Source organism: Chlorocebus sabaeus, chromosome 5 (assembly GCF_047675955.1).
Source record: "Chlorocebus sabaeus isolate Y175 chromosome 5, mChlSab1.0.hap1, whole genome shotgun sequence".
Classification (NCBI taxonomy): Eukaryota; Metazoa; Chordata; class Mammalia; order Primates; family Cercopithecidae; genus Chlorocebus; species Chlorocebus sabaeus.
In genome coordinates this window covers 29,281,605-29,302,413 of record NC_132908.1, presented here as the reverse complement: position 1 = coordinate 29,302,413, position 20,809 = coordinate 29,281,605, and the positions used below count along the sequence as shown (strand labels likewise).

At 38.3% G+C, this 20,809-nt stretch overlaps 1 long non-coding RNA gene and 1 pseudogene across 1 annotated transcript; one reads left to right on the top strand and one right to left on the bottom strand.

Annotated features, from left to right (window-relative positions):
- The first annotated feature begins 9,608 nt into the window (after positions 1-9,608).
- Positions 9,609-16,567, top strand: LOC140711744 (uncharacterized). Its single transcript, XR_012093038.1, has 4 exons — positions 9,609-10,194; positions 13,560-13,678; positions 15,304-15,341; positions 16,131-16,567. It is a non-coding gene; the product is annotated as an uncharacterized lncRNA (long non-coding RNA).
- Positions 16,568-17,725: 1,158 nt separating this feature from the next.
- On the bottom strand, positions 17,726-20,801 carry LOC140711618 (protein FRG2-like; annotated as a pseudogene).
- Positions 20,802-20,809: the final 8 nt, after the last annotated feature.

Sequence of the window (20,809 nt, the reverse complement as noted above, 5' to 3'; positions counted from 1 at the left end):
GAGAAATGGGTCAACATCCCTCCTGTGGCTCAATCCACGTGTGACAGGTACAATCCCAACAGAAGACTGTATCTGTCAGTGAGTCTCAGGTACTCATTATTCTGCTTTGTCCATGTGTATGGGTGACAACTGTAACAGTCAGCTGAGTGTTCATGCAATAGTCACAATCTCAGTGTTGTGCTGCACCTCATCATGAGAGCTCATGACAGCAGCAAAGGAAGCAGCAGCTCAGAAAATAGTTCTCGCTTGCATGACAGTAGCACTTGTTAGAGCAACTGAGTGACATGCATAATTGTCTCCAAAGTGAAAGTCCCTTTTGCTTCTGCAGTTTTACAAAAGACCATCCCTGGACCTGTCCTGAGAGTGTACAGTAATAAACAATGTTCAGATGATTACCCAGCCATTTAGTAATGATAACCAAATCAGATGAAGTAATCACAGGGATATAGCCTGACTCTTGGAAATCAAGACTGAAGTGCTGACTGATTAAGGTGCTGTGTTTTCACTGCCTTGACGGGCAGCAAACTGTCTGCCAAACACAGGCTAAAGCTGACTACACATCAGGCTGGAGCAGAGTTAATTGACCATTTATGTCTAGGTGAGGAGTGTGCTAAAGCCCACAATTAGTGTGGGCAGGGAAAGCAACTCTTGATAAAGGCCCCAAACTGCTAATTAGACCAAAGCAAAAGCCCACTAGCAACTGGTGCTTCTGACTGAGGTGGCTTTTAATGTATCATGAAACCAGTAGACCAAAAGCTGTTACAGTTGAGCAGATGTCCTCAGTTATGGGTGGTTAATCCAGTTTGTGTTGTGAATTGTTTGAGGGAAAAATTACCACCCTAGGGCTACTGGAACAGTTAAAGCCATGGCACCAATCACTGGACTAATGAGATTGACAGCAGTTATTCATTACATATAATCATAGAAAGAGGGAATTATGTAAGGTAAACAGACCCACACAGGGATTGCATTTGGGAGCAGAGAGAACAAACAGGGGTTGTCCGGGGAAGGCTTTGTATTATCAAGGGATGAGATGCTCCTGGTTCCCACAGGAGGTTGTTATTGGTTTCTCTGAATAATTCTGTAATCTTGGGGGAAACTGAAACACATTATCCTACCAACTGCTAAGACTATGATTAATACTATAATAGTGTAATTCAGTAATGTACTATATACTGTAATACTAATTACAATATGTTCTCATTTTGTTGATAGGTTCTTGGAAATTGACTTTAAGTGAAACAAAATACTATATACCATAGGAAATTAACTCTTGCTTGTATCAATTAATCAATGGTAAAATTGGTTTTATTATAGAGTACTTTTTTTTACTTAAACTAGCAGTTTCCAAGAATCTATCAATGATGTTAAGTGAGCACTTACTGAACATGTGTTTTACTGATGTGTAATAGAAAGTAGCTATATAAAAACACTACATAAAGTATACTATTCATGTACAAAACTACTTGTGCTACACATTACAGTCATGAACCACATAACAATGTTCTAGAAAATGACAGACCATATATATATAACCTCATTTTGTCATGAGTACGTATATGTAAACCTGCCTTTAAAGGCCAAGAGTGTTGAAAGGTTGAAGAAAGAGGCTGACAAATAAAGTTTCTCAGAGAGAAACATTTAAGCGGGACTTATGAATAGAAGCTATGTCTCAGCTGGCTGAAGATAGTGGATCCTCCCACTGCTACCTCCTAAACCCAGACACTTATCACAGGAAAGGAAGGTGTAGGACAATTGAAATCACTGTATAAATTTGCCTCAGGGTAGGATTAATGCTAAGTACCTTTTCACAATAACATCAAGGCTGTTTTGACTTAAGAGCAGCACACCAACCTGGCACATGTATACATATGTAACAAACCTGCACATTGTGCACATGTACCCTAGAACACAAAGTATAATAATAAAACAAAAAGGAGGGCTTACAGAAACAGTAGGTTTCAATATATAACATAGGTACTTGAATCCCCCCCAAAAAAAAATTAGAGGAAGTACCTATGTTATAATTTTAATTTTTTATTTAGTAATTTAAAATCTTAAAGTCTGATTATGATAAATAATTTTAAATTTCTCACTAAAAATTAACATTGCGAAGCATTAAAATAATAGTTTGAGGAAAGTTTTTACCCCAGCACCAGTGAGTGGAAAATAGAACTCCAGGCTTCACCCCTTCGGGTCCTGAGTGACTGAAGATGTGAACCAACTTGCATACAGCCAAATGAGGACACAGTGAAAAGTGTCTAGCTCCAGCCTTTTTCAGGCAGGACTTCCTCCTTATGCTAAAGGATATATATATATGTGTGTGTGTGTGTGTGTGTGTGTGTGTGTATGTATGTGTGTGTGTGAGTGTGTGTGTGTGTGTGTGTGTGTATATATATATATGACTAAGCATGGTGGATCTCACCTGCAATCTCAGCACTTTGGTAGGCTGACGGGGGAGGAGCTCTTGAAACCAGGAGTTCGAAACCAGCCTGGTCAACATAACATGAGCGCCATACCCTCCACCTTTTCTATAAAGAAATGAAAAAATTAACCAGTCATAGTTGCGCGTGTCTGTGGCCCCAGCTGCTTGGGAGGCGGAGGTGAGAGGGTGATTTAAGCCTGGGATGTAGAGGCTGCAGTGAGCTGAGTTCAGGCCACTGCACTCCAGCCTGGGTGACAGAGCAATATCCTCTCTCTCTTTCTCTCTATCCCTCACTCTGTGTGTGTGTGTGGGTGGGGGGAAGGGGTGTGTGTGTGGGTGAGTGTGTGTGTGTATTATTTGAGATGAAAACAACAAAATGACAATTATTTCTATTTTTATTTTTTTGAGACAGAGTCTCACTCTGTCACTTAGGCTGGAGTAGAATGGTGCAATCTCAGCTCACTGCAACCTCCACCCCCCAGATTCTAGCAATTATTCTGCCTCAGCCTCCTGAGTAGCTGGGATTATAGGCGCTGGCCGCCTTGCCTGTCTAATTTTTGTATTTTTAGTAAAGAAAGGATTTTGTCATGTTGGCCAGGCTGCTTTTGAACCCTGAGCTCAAGTAGTTCACCCACCTTGGCCTCCCAAAGTGCTGGGATTACAGGTGTGAGCCACAGCACCCGGCCAATGACAATTATTTTTAAATTTTAGATTTTACAACTTTCTGGCCTCTTGGCTTTTGAGAAAGACTGAGCTTTGAAAATAGGTGATCCTCTATTGCAGCAATGTGCAATAGAAATAAAATGTGAGCCACGTGTGTCAATTAAAATTTCGTAGTAGCAGCATAAAAAGAAAAATGAGTAAAATTGATTTTGATAACTTAATCCAATATATCCACAATATTTTAACATATAATCAGAATTAAATTATTTAAGATGTATACATATAAAACTAAATCTTTAAAATACTTTCTTGTATTTTTCCCCATCATATCTCAGTTCATACTGTGTACAATACGGGTGCTCAGTAACCCCCTGTGGCCAGTGGCTGCCAAATTGCAAGAGCATCTCTGAGAGCTCTGACTTTTCTGACCTTAGGGAGGTAAAGGGCCTGAATCCTCCTTTTTTGCTAGTTGGGAGGGAATGGCCCTTCTCTGCCAATACCTCTCCCATTTCAAGGGTAAGAGAGGTGGCGCCCTGAGAGATGGATAGAGTGTACAAGAAACAATTGTTCACAGGTATAACACGGCTGTTCACTGCTGCTTGGTGTGGACTCATCATTCCTCCAGAGATCACATAGTAGTCCAAAAAGACTGGGCTCCAGAAGGGGAAAACCTCATGGTTTTAGATCAGTCCGTAGCCTTGACCTCCAGAGTTTAGATGTCAAAAGAATGGATTAAAAACAAACTTTTTATCTTGCAATTTGGCCTTGGCAAATTAAAACAGAAAGATAGAAACATGTCACCATAAATACCAATTAAACACAAAGGAAGGCAATAAGAACAAAAAATAGGATAAAATAGTACAACAAACAAATAGAACCATTAACAAAATGGAAATAGTCCATTCTTTCCAGAATTAAAATGAACATATACATGGAGTAAAATTTCCAATAAAAATACATACATTGGCTAAAGAGATTTAAAAGAAAACAAGATTTATTTTTTGCTCTCTATAAGAAACTCACTTTAGAAATCTCACTTTAGGCTAAAAGTGGCAGTATGAAAAATACTTTGTAGGAAAATTGCAATCAAATGACAGCAAGAGGGGTCATAATTATGCAAAATATACATTAAGTCAAAACTGAAATAAGAGACAAAGAAAGATATGATATAATGACAAAAGGATCGATTCACTGGGGAATCGTATTAATAATAAATATATGCACACTTCACAACATGGTTTCCAAATGTATAAAGCTAACATTGACACAAATGAAGAAAGAAACAGCTATGCAAAAATAGTAAGAGACATAATTACCCCACTATCTGTAATGAATAATAAAGCCAGACAGAATGTTAACATGAGAACAGAGGATGTGAATAGCACTGCAAACTGTGTAAACCTAAAAGACATATAGAAAACACTAGTCACAGTGAACAAAAGTAAAAAAGAAAAAAGAAAAAACCACTTCACACAACAACATCAGAATACACAATCTTTTCAAGTGGTCATGAAACATTCTCCTGGGTAGATGACCTACTAGGATGCAAAACAAGTTTTACTAAATTTTAAAATACTAAAATATAGGCCAGACATGGTAACCCATGACTGTAAGTCCAGCATTATGGGAGGCTGAGGTTGGAGGATTGACTGAGTTTAGGAGTTCAATGTCAGCCTGGGCAACATAGGGAGACCCAGTCTCTACAAAATATAAAATAAAATAAATTAGCTGGTCATGCCTGTGTGTCCAGATACTAAGGAGGCTGAAGTGGGAGGATTTCTTGAGCCTAGGAGATCAAGTCTGTGGTTAGCCATGATTGAACCGCTGTGCTTCAGCCTGAGCAATAGAGCAAAATCCTGTCTCAAAAAAAAAAAATTTTTTTTAATTAACATATTACAAACTATCAGTATGGATTAAAAGGAAATCATATTAGAAATTAAGAGCAGAAAAAATACTGGAATATCTACATCCATGTGGAAATTAAACAACACACTCTTGACCATGTTCTTCTTCATTGGTTGGAAGACAATATTGTGAAGACGTCCACAGTACCCAAAGTGATCTACACATTCAATGTGATCTCCATCAAATATTAACTGTCTTTTCAATGTGCAGAAACACAAAAACATTTCTAAAACTCATATGGATTATAAAGGGACTATAAACAGCCAAACAATCTTCAAAAAAAGAAATTACATTGGAGGCATCACACTCCTTGACTTCATAATGTATCAGAAAACTATAGTAACCAAACCATTTGGTACTGGCATAAAGGTAGGCAGACAGACCAATGGACCAGAATAGGGCACAGAAATAAACTCTCATATATATGGCCAAATGAAGAGTTATTTGTATATCCATATTCATTGCAGCATCATTCACACAGACTGACAGGTGGAAGCAACCCAAATGTCCCTCAATGAATAAGCAGATACAGACAATTTGGAATATACAAATAATGGAATATTATTCACTTTTTGAAAAGCAGGAGATCTGATTATTTTTACACTAAGGATAAATCTTGAGGACATTACGTAAGTAAAATAAACTATTCACAAAAAGACAGACACTGTGTAATTCCAGCTAAATAAGATATCTAAAGTAGTTAAACTCCTAGAAACAGAAAGTAGAATAGTATTAGAGCCTTAGGGGAGGAGATAAAGAGGTAGTTGTTGTTTTATGATTACTGAGTTTTAGTTTTGCAGCATAAAATCATTCTAGAGATACATTATGTATCAATGCAAATATATTTAATAATATTTAACTATGTATTTAAAATATTTAAAAGGGTAAATTGTACATGTTTTTGATACATTAAAAATGAAAAACCTTCTAAAGAGATACATATTTATACACATTTTCAAAAATTACCTTCAAATCATAAAAATAACATAAAAACAATGAAGACACCAGGTGCAGTGGCTCATCTATGTAATACAAACACATCAGGAGGCTGAGGAGGGAGAATAGCTTGAGGCCAAGTGTTGGAGACCAGCCTGGGCAACATAATAAGCCCTCATCTACAAACCACAAGCAGAAGCAAACAGGCAAATGAAAAAATACATGAAACTTAAAACAGCACACTCTTGACCTCGTGTTCAAGGGTCAGAAAATTTAATATTGTTAAGATGTCAATACTACTCACAGTGAAGCAGAAATTCGAAGTATTTTCTATCAAGACCCCAATGCCACATTTTTTTGCAAAAATATTATTTTAAGTCCTAAAATTCATATAATATCTCAAGGCCAGCCTGGAAGGGATGCTGAGACTTTTTTGCATAAATATTATTTTAAGTCCTAAAACTCATATGGAATATCAAGGGATGATGAGTAGCCAATAGCTTCAGAGAAGAACAAAGTTAGAGGTATCACACTTCCTGATTCCAAAACATATTACAAAACTATAGCAATACAAATAGAAAGACAAATAAATGATGGGACAGAATAGAGAACCCAGAAATAAACTTTCAGGAATATCATAAAATAATTTTTAATCAAGTTGCCATGACCAAACAACAGGGAAAGAAGAGACTCTTTAACAAATAGTGTTATAAAACTGAATATCAAAATGGAAGAAAATGAAATTTGACTTTTTACTTGCATGATAAACAAAAATGTCTTAAATGAATTAAACACTTAAATGTAAATAAGATAGCTGTACAACTCTTAAAATAAAATATAGAATAAATAATTATGATATTTTTCTTGGTAATTTTTTAAAATATGACATTAAAAGCAGAAGTAACAAGAATAAAAACAGAAAAATCAGACTATATCAAGTGCCATAAACTTGCTGGACATCAAAGAAAACACTGAATGGGGTAAAAATGCCACCAAAGAAATGATAAAAAATCGCAAATTATATATATGATAGAAGATAATAATCAGAATCTATAAACAACATCTAAAACACAACAACAAAAAGTGAATAATCCTATTTAAAATGGGCAAAATGCTCAACAGATGATTTTACAAAGCAGATAGACAAATGGTCAAGAGGAATTTGAAAAGATGCTCGGAATCACAAATCTTTACAGAAATAAAAAGTAAAACCCCAATGGGATATTACCTCACATTCATTAGGATGGCCACTATCAGACAAGAAAAAATAACAAATGTTTTCAAGGATGTAGAGAAATTGGAACATTATGCACTGGTGGTGAAAAAAATAATAATGCAGCCATTCTGAAAAATAGTAGAGAGGTTCCTCAGAATATTAAAAATGGAATTATCATACGATCTGGTAACCCCATTTCTGAATATCTATCTAAATGTGCAAAGCAGGACCTGAAAAAATCATTTGCGTATCCATTTTTATGACAGAATTATTCTCAAAATCCAAAAGGTAGAAGCTACTTAAATGTCCCTTAACAGATAAATAAGAAAAGAAAATATGATATATACATACAATGAAATATGATTTAAAATGAAATTTTATCACATGCCACAGCAACAATAAACCTTTAGGACATTATGTTAAGTAAAATATGACAGAAAACAAAGTGACAGAGAGTGTATGATTCCACTTACGAGACATCTTAAGTAGTCCACTCATAGAAACAGAAAGTAGAATGTGTTCATCAAGGGCTCAGGAGAGGCAGTTTTTATTTAATAGGTATTGAGTTTTAGTTTTGCAATGGAAAAGCTCTAGAAGCCTGTTGCATTACAATGTGGATATATGTAATACTACTAAAGTATACAATTAAAAAGGTATATAATGGTAAATTTTGTTATGTTTGTATTACAGTTAAAATATTGTAAAGTGATACATAAAAGAGATGCAGAGTTAGAAACTTTTCAGAAAGTTACCTTCAAATTACAGAATTGTTTTGCTTACACAAATATAATATAGATTCATCAATAAATACAAGGGTAAATTAAGACTATTTGCATGACTACTTTCCTGAACAAGACCAATTGGAATTATTTCACAAATGCAATGTTGACTTATCCAATAATCAATCAATGTATTACACAAATAATAGGATAAAGGAAAGTAACAGAAAGATTCTTTCAACAGACACAGTGAGCATTTGACCAATCCAATATTCATTCACATTTAATCTCCCTAGAAAGGAGGAGTACAAGGAAATCCCTAGATCTGCTAAAGGGCCTCCATGCCTGCCAAAGGCCTGAGGAGGAGAGAACACAACTCACAAACTGCTCAGACCCTTAGGAACATGCCTAGAGCCACTTGTTTAACTTAAAAACAAGGCCGAGGCAAGAGTGGGTTGGCTACTAGGCTGGAGAAACATAGGGAGGAGTGAAGACTGTCTGAGGGCCTTGGGATATCTCTGAAGGTTTTTTTTTTTGTAGTAATTGAGTTGATGTCCTGTCAGTATTAAAAATATTAATAAAACACCAAGGATATTAATAATAATACCAATAATAATTCATGCCAACGGCCCAGCATGTACCAGGGCTTACCTTTATTTCACGACCGTGACTCTGTTGAATCGTCAAGACAGATCTAGGAGTTGTGTGCTCCTATCCCCACTGCACCAGAGACTGACCTCATGCAGGCCAGATGCAGCAGGTCTCCATCGACATCACACAGCTGGTGTGTTGCAAATCCCCACCAACCTCATCACCACACTTGAGTTCCAACGGTATCACGCCTCTTCCCATTTGGGAATTTCTGTGCTCCAGGACTGAGTTATCAGTGCTAAAATGACACAGTGGGAGGTGTATGTCAGTACTACTGAGGATGCCCAGGCTCTACCACGTTTCATGACCCATGCTCTTAGGAAAATACGCGATCCCTTGGAAATTCTCTGAAATCTTGTTCTCCCAATCTTTCCTATCTCAGAAAGTGCCCCGCCATATCTCTGGAAATTCTCCTGACTTGCCTAACATGTAGTAGTAGTCTTAAAAACCCTTTCCCCTTTCATGCAGCAAACCAGCAGTTCTATAGCTTCCTGCTCAAATGAATGCCCAATCCACTTACTTCTTTTTTTTTTTTTTTTTTTTTTTTCTGAGACGGAGTCCAGGCTGGAGTGCAGTGGCCAGATCTCAGCTCACTGCAAGCTCCGCCTCCCGGGTTTTTACGCCATTCTCCTGCGTCAGCCTCCCGAGTAGCTGGGCCTACAGGCGCCCGCCACCTCGTAGTTTTTTGCATTTTTTAGTAGAGACGGGGTTTCACCGGAATAGCCAGGATGGTCTCGATCTCCTGACCTCGTGATCCGCCCATCTCGGCCTCCCAAAGTGCTGGGATTACAGGCCTGAGCCACAGCGCCCAGCCTTTTTTTTTTTTTTTTTTTTTTTTTTTTTTTTTTGAGATGGAGTCTTGCACTGTCGCCCAGGCTGGAGTGCAGTGGTGTGACCTTGGCTCACTGCAAGCTCCGCCTCCCGGGTTCACGCCATTCTCCCACCTCAGCCTCCCTAGCAGCTGGGACTACAGGCGCCCGCCACCACGTCCGGCTAATTTTTTGTATTTTTAGTAGAGACAAGGTTTCACCGTGTTAGCCAGAATGGTCTCCATCGCCTGACCTCGTGATCCGTCCCCCTTGGCCTCCCACAGTGCTGGAATTACAGGCATGAGGCACTGTGCCCGGCCCACCTGCTGCATTTTTATTCCGCATCACTCAGTCAAAGCCACCATCACTTTCACCTGAAATGCGAAAAAGATTCCTTGTTTCCGTATTTTGCCCTCTTTAGAATTGATTCTCCATGAAGCAACTGGAAAAAGTTTTAAACATATGAATGTGATTGTGCCTCTTGCTTAAAACGCTCCAATGACTTCTCACCGCCTAGGGAATTAAATCACAGTCGTTTACATATCTCACCGGAGCTCTGCAACTTCACATCCTCCCTTTGCATTCCACACCCCCGTCCTCTCCTACTGGTCTCTGGTTCCTCAAACTCACCCTGTTCACTCCCATTTCAGGGCCAATGCTCAATAGAATTGCCTGCCTGGAATTTTCTTCCTCAGAATCTTTGCATGTCATTCCCTCTATTGCTAGGTTACTAGGATCACAATGTAAACGTTATGTCCTGACAGAGGCTGCTGTGAGCTGAATCGTGTGCTCCCCAAAATTCATATGTTGACACCTTAACCCCCAGCACCTAAGGATGTGACTATATTTGGAGATAGCGTCATTACAGAGGTAATTACGTTAAAACGAGGTTTTTGGGAGCAGAGGTTGAGGAGTCGGGAGACGGTCAAATTATACAAAATTTCAGTTAGACAGGAGGAATTACACTGGGTGACTACAGTTAATTTATTCTATTCTTGAACATTGCTAAGAAAGTAGATTTTGAGCGTTCTCACAAAAACAACAAAATGATGGGTATGTGAGGTAACGCATATGCCAATTAGCTTGGGTTAACCATTCCACAATGTGTGCATATTTCAAAACAGTACCATAAATGTAGACAATCGTTATCAGTTACAATAAAAAAGTTTTTAAAATGAGGACCTTAGGGTGGGCCCTAATTCAGTTTAACTGATGTCTCCATGAAAGAGGAGATAAGGATACAAAAGTGCACACACAGAAAAACAGCCATGTGAGGACACAAGGAGAAGGCGGCCACTTGCAATCCCAGGAGAGAGGCCTCGGAGGCAACCCTCTCTGCCCACATCTTGATCTTGGACTTCACCCTCCTTCATCAGATGGAAGCTTCTGATCCTGAATACTTTCCTAATGCCAGATGGTACAAAGGTGAGGAGACAGCACAGACCTCAGGGTGAAACGTTTAAGAGAGAATAACACCTCCCATTGCTGTTTTCTATCCCCAAGAGACACCTGTGCCAGCCTTTATTGGTCTTTTGTATTCCCCTGTCCTGTGGATAGTATAACTTTTTAATTTTTGTTTACACAGAGGATAACATAAAACAAAAGTGAACAATAAAATTTTAAAAAGAGGAAACTCAAATAACAGTGTTCGGGGAGGGTGACAGTGAAGGCAGGAGGGTCACATAACAGTTGAGATGGAGGCTTTTGAGCTAAGTCAATGTCCTGTTGTGTTTGTATATCAGAATCTATAGTAGCAATTGTCAGATGAGGTGTTTTTGTCCTTGCCTGCTCCATAAGTGCCAGAGGGGATTATTCTAAACCGGGTGAGGAACAGGTAGAGAAGTGTAAGTGAGACAAACTTCCCTGCGATTTGCCACAATGGCAGGGCAGAATTCATCATGAGTGCCTCTACCCTCTGATGTCCAAAAAGTTTAACTCTGTAGATGATGCTTATTGGCTGCCAATTTGGAAGCATCTGCCTTCATGCTCCTGTCTAGAATGGTAACATCTCTGCCAGTAGCTGATAAAATCCCCAACATCCCCTAGTCCTGTTTTCCAGTTAAGATTCACGGGAACTATGTGGGCAGATTTACATAGTTCACTTCTGCCAGCAGCCAAGGAATACTTGATATTCTTTCCATTTGAAGCCTCTGAGAGACAGAGTCAGCCTTCACATAGAGGTTTCCCTTGAAGTTTTTGACACATAGTCTCCCTGACACTACTGCTTACACTGATTTGAAAGTCATTGATGAGCTTGCTACGAAGCTCCTGTAAAACTTAATCCTGACACATCAACGGCTTGGGACTTCCCAGCTTGATATTCCAATTTTGAAGTGAGTAAATTTGAGTTCTCCAAGACATCAGAATGCCACATAGAATATAACATATTCCAAAAGAAAATTGGACTGCCACAGGAACAGCTTAGCTGTAATATAAAAATTAAGTTCTTTGGTGAAAATTTTTATACTCCTTGATATGGTTTGGTTGTGTTTCCACCCAAATCTCATCTTGAGTTTTAGCTCCCATAATTCCCAAGTTTTGTGGGAGGGGCGCAGTGGAGATAATTGAATCATGGGGGCACATTTCCCTATAGTGTTCTGGTGGTAAAAAATAAGTCTCACGAGATCTGTTGGTTTTATAAGGAGAAACCATTTTTCACTTTACTTTACTCTCATTCTCTCTTCTCTTGTCTGCCACCATGTGAGACATGCATTTCCCCTTCTGCCATAATTGTGAGACCTCCCCAGCACGTAAAACTGTAGGTCCATTAAACCTCTTTCTTTTGTAAATTGCCCAGTCTCAGGTATATCTTTATTAGCAGGATGAAAATGAACTAATACATCCCACTCCACTGTTTGAAGCAAAACTCCTGGCTCTATGGGGTCTTCAATTTACTGAATGTTTCCTAGATGCCTGCCTCTAATTCCCTGATGAGTCAAGAAAGCTGCCACCTTAAGGTGCTCACTGGGCGGCTGTGGATGTCTAACCTCAGCATGAGCTACACAGAACCTGAAGCCAGGCTGGTTGCTCCTCTTAATGGTAAGAGCTCAGGGTTTTGGGTCATTGGCCGTGTTCTAACTGTTTAATCTTCCACATTGAAACTAAAGGCTATTTGGCAAAGGCCATCCTTTATTTGGATTCAAATCAGAAATAATTTTAACTGCTGATCAGTCAGGTAATTCATTTTGGAGTCCATGGAAAGGGTCTGTTCTCTGAAAATACCAAAATTTAGCCAGAAATCAAGCTTGAAGCCATGTGTAATGCAGAGGTCATCACTGCATGCCAGACCTGTGCTTCTTAGAGAAAGCTGACCTATTTGTCTCATGGTTTAGAAGGCCCCAGACCATTCCGGGCATGATAACTGCATTGGTCTTTACCCACTTCCTGAGGTATTGATCATATCTCACCTTTAGCATAATAGTCAACTGACTGCAGCCACACCACGTGTCCCTTGAAGCTCATTCATGTGATCTTTAAGGTTTTGAGGCCACTTGCATTTTAATCACGTTGTAGCTTTTATCATTATATCTGTCAGCATGGCAAACTTCCTTTTCTTCTCTGGGTCCTTTTTTTCTCTGGGTCCACACATGTTGGTTACATAATCTGTTGATTGAATGTGACTTTTCCCTCAGCATCCAAAAATCTTTTCTTGACTGACTCCAAGATGAAGAGAATGTCACTGAGGTCTATAAGCATCCATTTTCAAACTTTGAGATTTCTCACTGACCAATCCTGGACAAGATGTATCTTTCATTTACTTAACTGCCACCCCAGGCAAATCTGGTTTTTACATTCTCTGAATGACAGTCCAGCCCAAAGAGGGTTTGTGGTGCTCAACTGAGTTATAGTGAACTTTTATATAGACGTTTTTGTGTCCATATCATCTCACTCTACTAGAAAAAAAAAAGAAATGACTAGAAGATAGTATGGGTGACTAGACTAGAAAAAATGACTACTTAAAGTTATAGGTACTGGAATAGGACACAAAATTTCTGTGGATGTAGAGGGAGGACAGAAACCCAAAACCTAAAAATGAACAAATTAGACTCCAGAAACTACAGAAATTTAGGGTCATTAATAACTTCTTGTCTTTCTGAACTATCCCTAGTGAGGTCCAGAGAAGAGTTTGGGAATCCTGTTGGGCCAGGAGGAGGAGTAGTATCAGTAAGACCAAATGGTAGAACAGGACCTGTGGGTTCAGCTTCTCCTGGGAATTCCATCTCTCTGTGATGCAGGCGTGGATTCCCAGTGAACATCCTGCACTCTCAGTGTCCAGCTGTCTGAGGCCACAGTTGTTTCTGATGATCGAGCACAACTGCTTTTTCCTGAGGAGACTTACCACCCCATGGTTGAGGTAAGCTGGATTCTATAGAGCATTGATTCCATTTTCTCATTCCTCTGTGAGCGGTTGTTCTTTATTTTGTTTTCTTCTAAAGATGAAATTCTGTTTGTCAATATTTGTGGAAAAAGATATATAAGTCTGGCAACTAGACCCTTAGAGGCAGCCCTCAGCGGAAATTTTTGCCTGTTTTTTCTTACTTTTATTCAATTATTGGCACAGAGAGATGCCCTGATATGTGGTCTCTCAGGAGTAATTAGAACATTGTACTTCTAGAGAAGCTGGTGGGATAGGGCAGGGCTTCAAGTGAGGATCCAAGCTTCTGTCCAAATCTGCCCATCTATCTGTGTGTGGGAGGTGGATTCAGGAAAGACCCTAGAGCTTTGGAAAAGATCGTTAATAGAAAACAAAATCCCTGTAAATGAGAGTACTAGGGCACATGTTCATCAGTCACCTTCAGAGTCAGATGCTCAGGTCTGGGCCTGTGTGGGAGAGCACAGAGCAGTGCATGCCTGGGAAAGCCTCTGATCATGTGTGAATGGTGAGGTTCTGCCTCAAGGAGAAGTCCTGTATCTGACAGAACATGACGCTTCTGGGTGTGTGAGATTCAGTGCCCTTCCTCAGCAGAGAAGCACTGAGTGAATAATTGTTTTAGATCAAGCATATGAAGTCAACTTTATTTTGAATTTCTTAAAGACAGAACACACTTTCAAATTGAGTAAGAGTGTCAGAAACTTCAGTAAAAAAGTCACGGGAGGAATCTCTGCAGTCTTATTCATCCCCAGGAACCACAAAAATCCGGATACAACCTGTAAGAATTCACCTTTAAAAACTTGATTTTTTTTGCCATACAGATTTATCTTTCATTTGACCTACATTTTATTGCAGTTTATAATTAGCACATTAGTTTTTACCTTTATGATAAAACAATAGATTCCTAAACTCAAAGCATTAATGATACCAACCCAACTGTAGTTTGTATTGCCGATTAACTTTTTGCTATGGACTGAATTTGTGTCTACTTGTAAAAACTTATTTGTAAAGATTTAATCCCTAATACGCTAGTTTTTTGGAGCCTAAACCCAAAGCATTAATGATGCCAACCCAACTGTAGTTTGTATTGCCAGTTAACTTTTTGCTATCCTCTGAGTTTGTGTCTCCATGTAAAAATTCATTTGTAAAGATTTAATCATTAATATGCTAGTTTTAAAAGGTGGAGCTTTTTGGGAGGCGACTCACTCAGGAGGGCTTCATCTTCATAAATATAATTAACACTCTGTAATAGAGGTTGAAGGGAGCACACTTCTTCCAGCTGCCATGTGAGCACACAGCAAGAAGCACCATTTATGAGAAACAGGACCCTCACCAGACCCTGAATTTGCTGGTGTTTTGATGCGGAATTTTTCAGCCTCCAGAACAGTGACCAAACATTTCTGTTGTTTATACATTACCCAGTCTAGTGTATTTTGTTTTGGTAGCCTGAACAAAGGCACTTTCTTAGACACTGTGGTTTATTTTTTAATTTATAGTTCCACTCAGTTATCCATATATTCATAAATCAACTTGTCTCATAGTGTGGAATAGCCATTCTATTTTTTCAGAGTTTTCTCAGCTGTTCTTATTTGTGTTTTCATCTATAGGAGTTTTGCAATAAAATGCTTGCTTCCAATACCAGTTGGTATCTTTATTGGGACAAAATTAAATTTATAAATTACTTCTAAAAATTGATGACTGAGTAATATTGAATATTCTACTTTAGAACATGATGTGGTTTTCCATTTGTTTATGCTGATTTTCTTACATTTCAAGGACTTTTTATGGTCTTTCTCATGTGTTTTACAAATTTTTGTTAGATTTATATATAGCTAGTTTATTTTATTTTGTCCTGTTAAAAAGTAAACTGTAGCACAATATAAATTTTAAAAGTTTTCTTGGCAGGGAATGGTGGTTTATATCTGTGATTCCAGCATTTTGAGAGGCCAAGTTGAGAAGATTACTTGAACCCAAGAGTTTGAGGCCAGCCTGTGAAACATAGTAAGACCCTGTCTCTACAAAAAAGAAGAAATTAGCCGGGTGTGGTGATGCATGCCTGTCATTGCAGCTACTCATGGGGCTAAGGTGGGAGGATGGCTTTTGCTCAGGATGTAAATCTGCACAGAGTTTTGATTCTGTGTACACCTTCCACATGAGCAACAGAGCAAGAACCTGTTTCAAAAATTTTTTCTTGAGTAAGAAACAACTTGTAAATTGTGGAATACCAGAGCGAAAGAGGTTTAGCATTTCAATGGCAAAGTGTCAGAAGTAAGATTGTATTGAAAAAAATGAAGTAGCAAATAATAAAATTCTTTGATTTGTTGCAGTTACAGGAATTGTATTTTTTGGTTTACCTTGTAGACGTATATTACTATAAGCTTCTTGGGTACTTCTGATGACTTAAGCTTAAGTTAAGGTTTTTTTTTAAATACAGGCATTCACAAAAAAATAGCTCACATTATGTTTTGCTTGTTTGCAAGTCAACAAGATGAGGTCACTGAGGATGTCTAACTGATTCTGTCCACTCAGGAATGTTTTGGTCTACCCTTTAATTTTCTTTAAAAATCATTTTGTAATTTTTATCTCCCACCCAATATGTAACTTGTCAATTACTTTTATACATATGTAAACATCCTTTATGTATCATTTCTAGGTATATTTCTAGTGAACATTGATTGTTACACAGGCATACCTAGTCTTATTGCACTTTATTGTTCTTTATAGACATTGGATTTCTTACAAATTGAAGGCTTTTTGCAACCCTACATTGAGCGACTCTATTAACACTATTTTTCCAACATCATGTGATTTTTTGTATGTGTATATCTGTGTCAGCCTTTTTTAGCAATATAATACATTTTTTATTAAGGTTTGTACCTTGTTATTATAAATATAGGCTATTTCAGTCTTATTCTACAGTATGGTGTAAACATGACTTTTATATGTACGGGAAAAATAGAAAAATTGTGTGACTCACATTATTGTGATATTTATTTTATTGTGCCTGTCTAGAGCAAAAGTCATGTATCTCGAAGGTATATCTGAATATTTTCATTGAATTGGCTCCATTTACTGGAATGATAAATCACTGTTCTTTGACCAAAACAAGAGTTGTGGGGTGTGAGGGGTCATGGTGAAAATAAAGCAGAAGTGAAGGTAAAAATTCCTCCAACTCACACATGGAGTAAATAAAAATTCAGTGTGGATAAAACATCTAAAATTTTAGATAAAATCCTCTAAAATTGAATATTGAATATTCTCAAAAACATTAATGTTTATATCATTATGCATATGAAAATTATGAAGCAGAGAACAAAACAAAAAATATATTTAGGTGATGAAGGATTTCATAATCTCACTGCAAAATGCAAGATGAAAAATATAAAATGTAACAATATGTAAAATAAATTACAATATTTATATTACATTTAATATTCTACAATACAGTATGATCAACTGAATTGTATCAAATAGAAGATAGTTTAAATTTAGAAAATTTAAAATGAGGCAAATATGAGTCAGGAGAAGGATACATAAGATCAATTACATTTAACATATCTTGACTTCAATTTTATGTAAAAATACTATTAGTGAACACCTTGTGCGGTGATTTCCCCATAATTTTATTAAACTGTAAAAATATGTTGACATTTTCTCATGAAGAGTACTATTAAATATTTGTGGATATTAGTGTTCCATGGGTTCAGTGTGGGAGAGTGAGAGAGTACAACCTTTTATGAATTAAAAGAGAATAACATAATTTTATATTTATTTTGCTACAATTTAAAATATGCAAAAGCATATGAATGATTACCTCTTAATGTTTGTCTGATTATATAGAAATGCCTAACTGTCATGAGACATCCAAAACATCCAATGTCTAACAGGAAATACATAATTTGTGTATAATCTTAGCCCTCTACAAAATGCAAGGTTCACTATTTTGAGTATATTGTTCAAGTTCCTTTCTTATGACTGCTCAGGTTCTGTCATTTATTAACACTATGCATTTAACATTGTCACTGCTGGTCATCTGGAAGAATCTGAGAAATAGCGGGTTCTTGCTTTCATTCCAAGAGTGTCTTCCCTGCTGAATAGGATGAGGGTGCACCCAGCTGAAGCCTCATCTGATCCACTGACAGGCTCAGTTATCTCCTGCCCAGGCAAGGGGTGGGCTTCTCTATCCGGAGCTGAATCCTTAGGGCCAGGCAGTGTGGCTGAAACAAGCCACTTCTTAGCAAGGAAGACATAACCTGCCTGGGTGGTCATGGCATAGAAGGTCTGCTCCTGGGCACACAGAGGCCCCCAGAGTCAGGCAAGCTGAGTGAGCTTCTCCCAGGTCAGTGGAGAATGGACCTGCTGCACCGACACATGGGATGGGTTTTGATAAACGGCCTTTGACTCACCTTGGAAATTCACTAAGCTTTCCAAAGTGATGACTATTGAACTCCAGGGGCCCGAGACTTGTGCCTCTTGCTGCACCCAGTGCAAGCCATGAAAGGACCTGTATGGTGGGCATCACAGGTTTCTTGGATTCCACTGCTTTGCAAAACTGTAGAGGACTTTAGTTTCTTTTTCAACATCAAGCTGCACTATTTTCCTGTACAGATCCCTGCAGAGAAAGCACATGAGTGAGAGACTCTCCAGAACGGTGCCCACAGACCCTCATTTCCACAACCTGCCCTGCACCTTCAGGTGAATCTCATTTGTTTCTTCTTCTCCTTCCTAACCATTTTAATGAAGTGAAGCTTAACCCTTTCTGAGTCCCCAAATATCCTCTGAGTGCCAGGAGCTCCAAAATTATCTCAGTCACTAAGAAGCCCTCTTACTGCTCAATCCCTGTATAAAAGTCTTCTGCTTGGTTGCCCCTTAGGGGGAAAAAAAGCAAGATTCTACCTGCTCTGTCTTGGCAGCTGTCTTTGGAGCCGATTTTCCTTTACTTGGAGTTTCCCTCAGGCGAGCTCTACTCTGGTTCTATTCTAAAACAAGAGTTTGAGTAAGTACCTCCAATCAAACACCCTAGAAGGCTTAGTTTATCCTGGACACACAGAAACTGAAGTTGCAACAAAACCCATCTCTCCTCTGTTCTCCAGAGTCAAGAATCTACAAGGCCCTGGCTGCCAAAGTGCTCCCAGTTTCCTTGCCAGGGGAGACTGTGTTGCAGCACTGTCTCTTTTTACCTTGAAAGAGTCAAATTTTACCTGATCTAGCAGTGCTGTTTCTGGCTTTGAGCTTAGTTTCCTCAGAATTCTTTTCATTTGGATTAGACTTTGATCTGAGTGCAACACGGAGTTTAGGTGACTCACCTCTCCCAGGCACAGAGTACCATAGTCAGTCCCTGACAAATATTAGTGGATCAGCCTTTCAAGTGAAGCTCTTCTGCCAGTGTCATGAGTGAAAACATTTCTCAAAGTCTCCTTAGAGATCTGAGTCATTTCCCAATCCCAATTTCAAAATAAAACCCTTTCAAAGACACATAGCTCAGTATCCCTGATGCCAACCCTCCTTGGGGACTTCATAGCAACAGCCCAAGGCCTTACCTGCCTTTACATGTGCTTCTCACTAGAATGGGAAGAGGGGTTCTTGCCTTTTTCTTTGAATGGTTCCTTCTCATCTGAGCCCTTTTCTGTAAAGGAAATCTGTTTGAAGAAAGGTTGGTCAGTGGGGCATTGGATGGAGGAGCAGTGGGGATCAGAGTTTTCATTTCCTTTTCCCGTGTTCAAACTCAAGTGAAAGGTGCTCTCTCTCTCACCTCCAGATTCAGAGTGTGAGTTATTCTGCTGGACTCACCTTTTATATGTCCCTCAGTTGGGCGTGGATTACTCTTATTGGCTAAGTTTTCTCTTCCTGGCTCTTATTAGGGCCTCAATAAGAAAAGTTTCTTGCTATAGTTTTACTAGGGACCTAGACACAGTTAATAGGAGACATTTTCTGAGCCTTGTCATAGTGTCAAAAACAAAAACAAAAAAACAGAGCCAGGGGCACAGGAATCAGAAGATAAGGGAATCATTTTATAATAATTTCTGTTCCAATTCCTACCTGGAATGATTTATGATACTGCTTATTATTCAAGACCCAGAATTAAACATACCTGTAGAAAGTAAAAAAGTTTCCTCTTCAAAATTTCCCTTTTTGTTAAAGAATAATTCATAAGTGTTAGAAATAACAGTTTCTTTTAAATACTAACTTCCTTCAAGCCTCCTTGATGTGTGCTAATAACTCTTTGTTATGCCTTATCCTATGTAGCTGTTAGGTATAAGTGAATGAGTACATTCTATGTCCTCGTACTTTAACCAAGATATTTGTTTTAGATGTCACAGCTCACACCCTATGCCCCTTCCCTGTTTTGAAATGTTACTTCTAAGTTTTTTGCAAACAACTTCCTCTTTTCCTTTGTTCTCCCTTGCCCTTACCTATTCAGGAAAGTTTTAAGTTATTAGCCAGTCAGGTTTAGCTTAGATTGTGAGGTCCAGCTCTAGCCAATGGAGACAGGACACAGTTGCAGGGACAAGTTGTGTAAAGGATAAAAATTGCTTTTCTCCTCTGTTTAAGTGTGCTCTCACCATTGTTCCATCTGTGAGGAGCACTCTTTCTGCAAAAAGTAAAATTGCCTTGCTGAGAAAAATTTTTGTCTGAATGCTGATGTTTCCTTGTGGTACTGAGGAACAAGCATTCTGTTTCGGAATAAACATTTTATGTATAACAATACCTATATTGAAATGTGTTATACGGTTTGCAAAGAAAGGGCATTATACATAGTGTTAAAATAGTGTACATAGATATTATAATTTCTCAAATGTTTAGACATGTCAAATTAAAATTATGGTTGATTGTATTACATACATACATATATGATAAAATAAAAATGTGGAGAAAAAGTACATACCAAATAAAATGGCCCATTCTACCTTAACATGGGGGAAGATAATTAGATCAAATGCAATAGAATCAATTTGATTAGATTAGAGCTGATGGTAATTTAATCAGCTTATGATTCTTAAAGTAGCAAAAACTCTAAGTAGAGAGAGAAAGTTCTCTTGTTTCTCACCTTTCCTCTGTCATCCTGCGAGCTGTACTCTGTTCTGTGGAATTTATTCAGTCTCATTAGTGAAA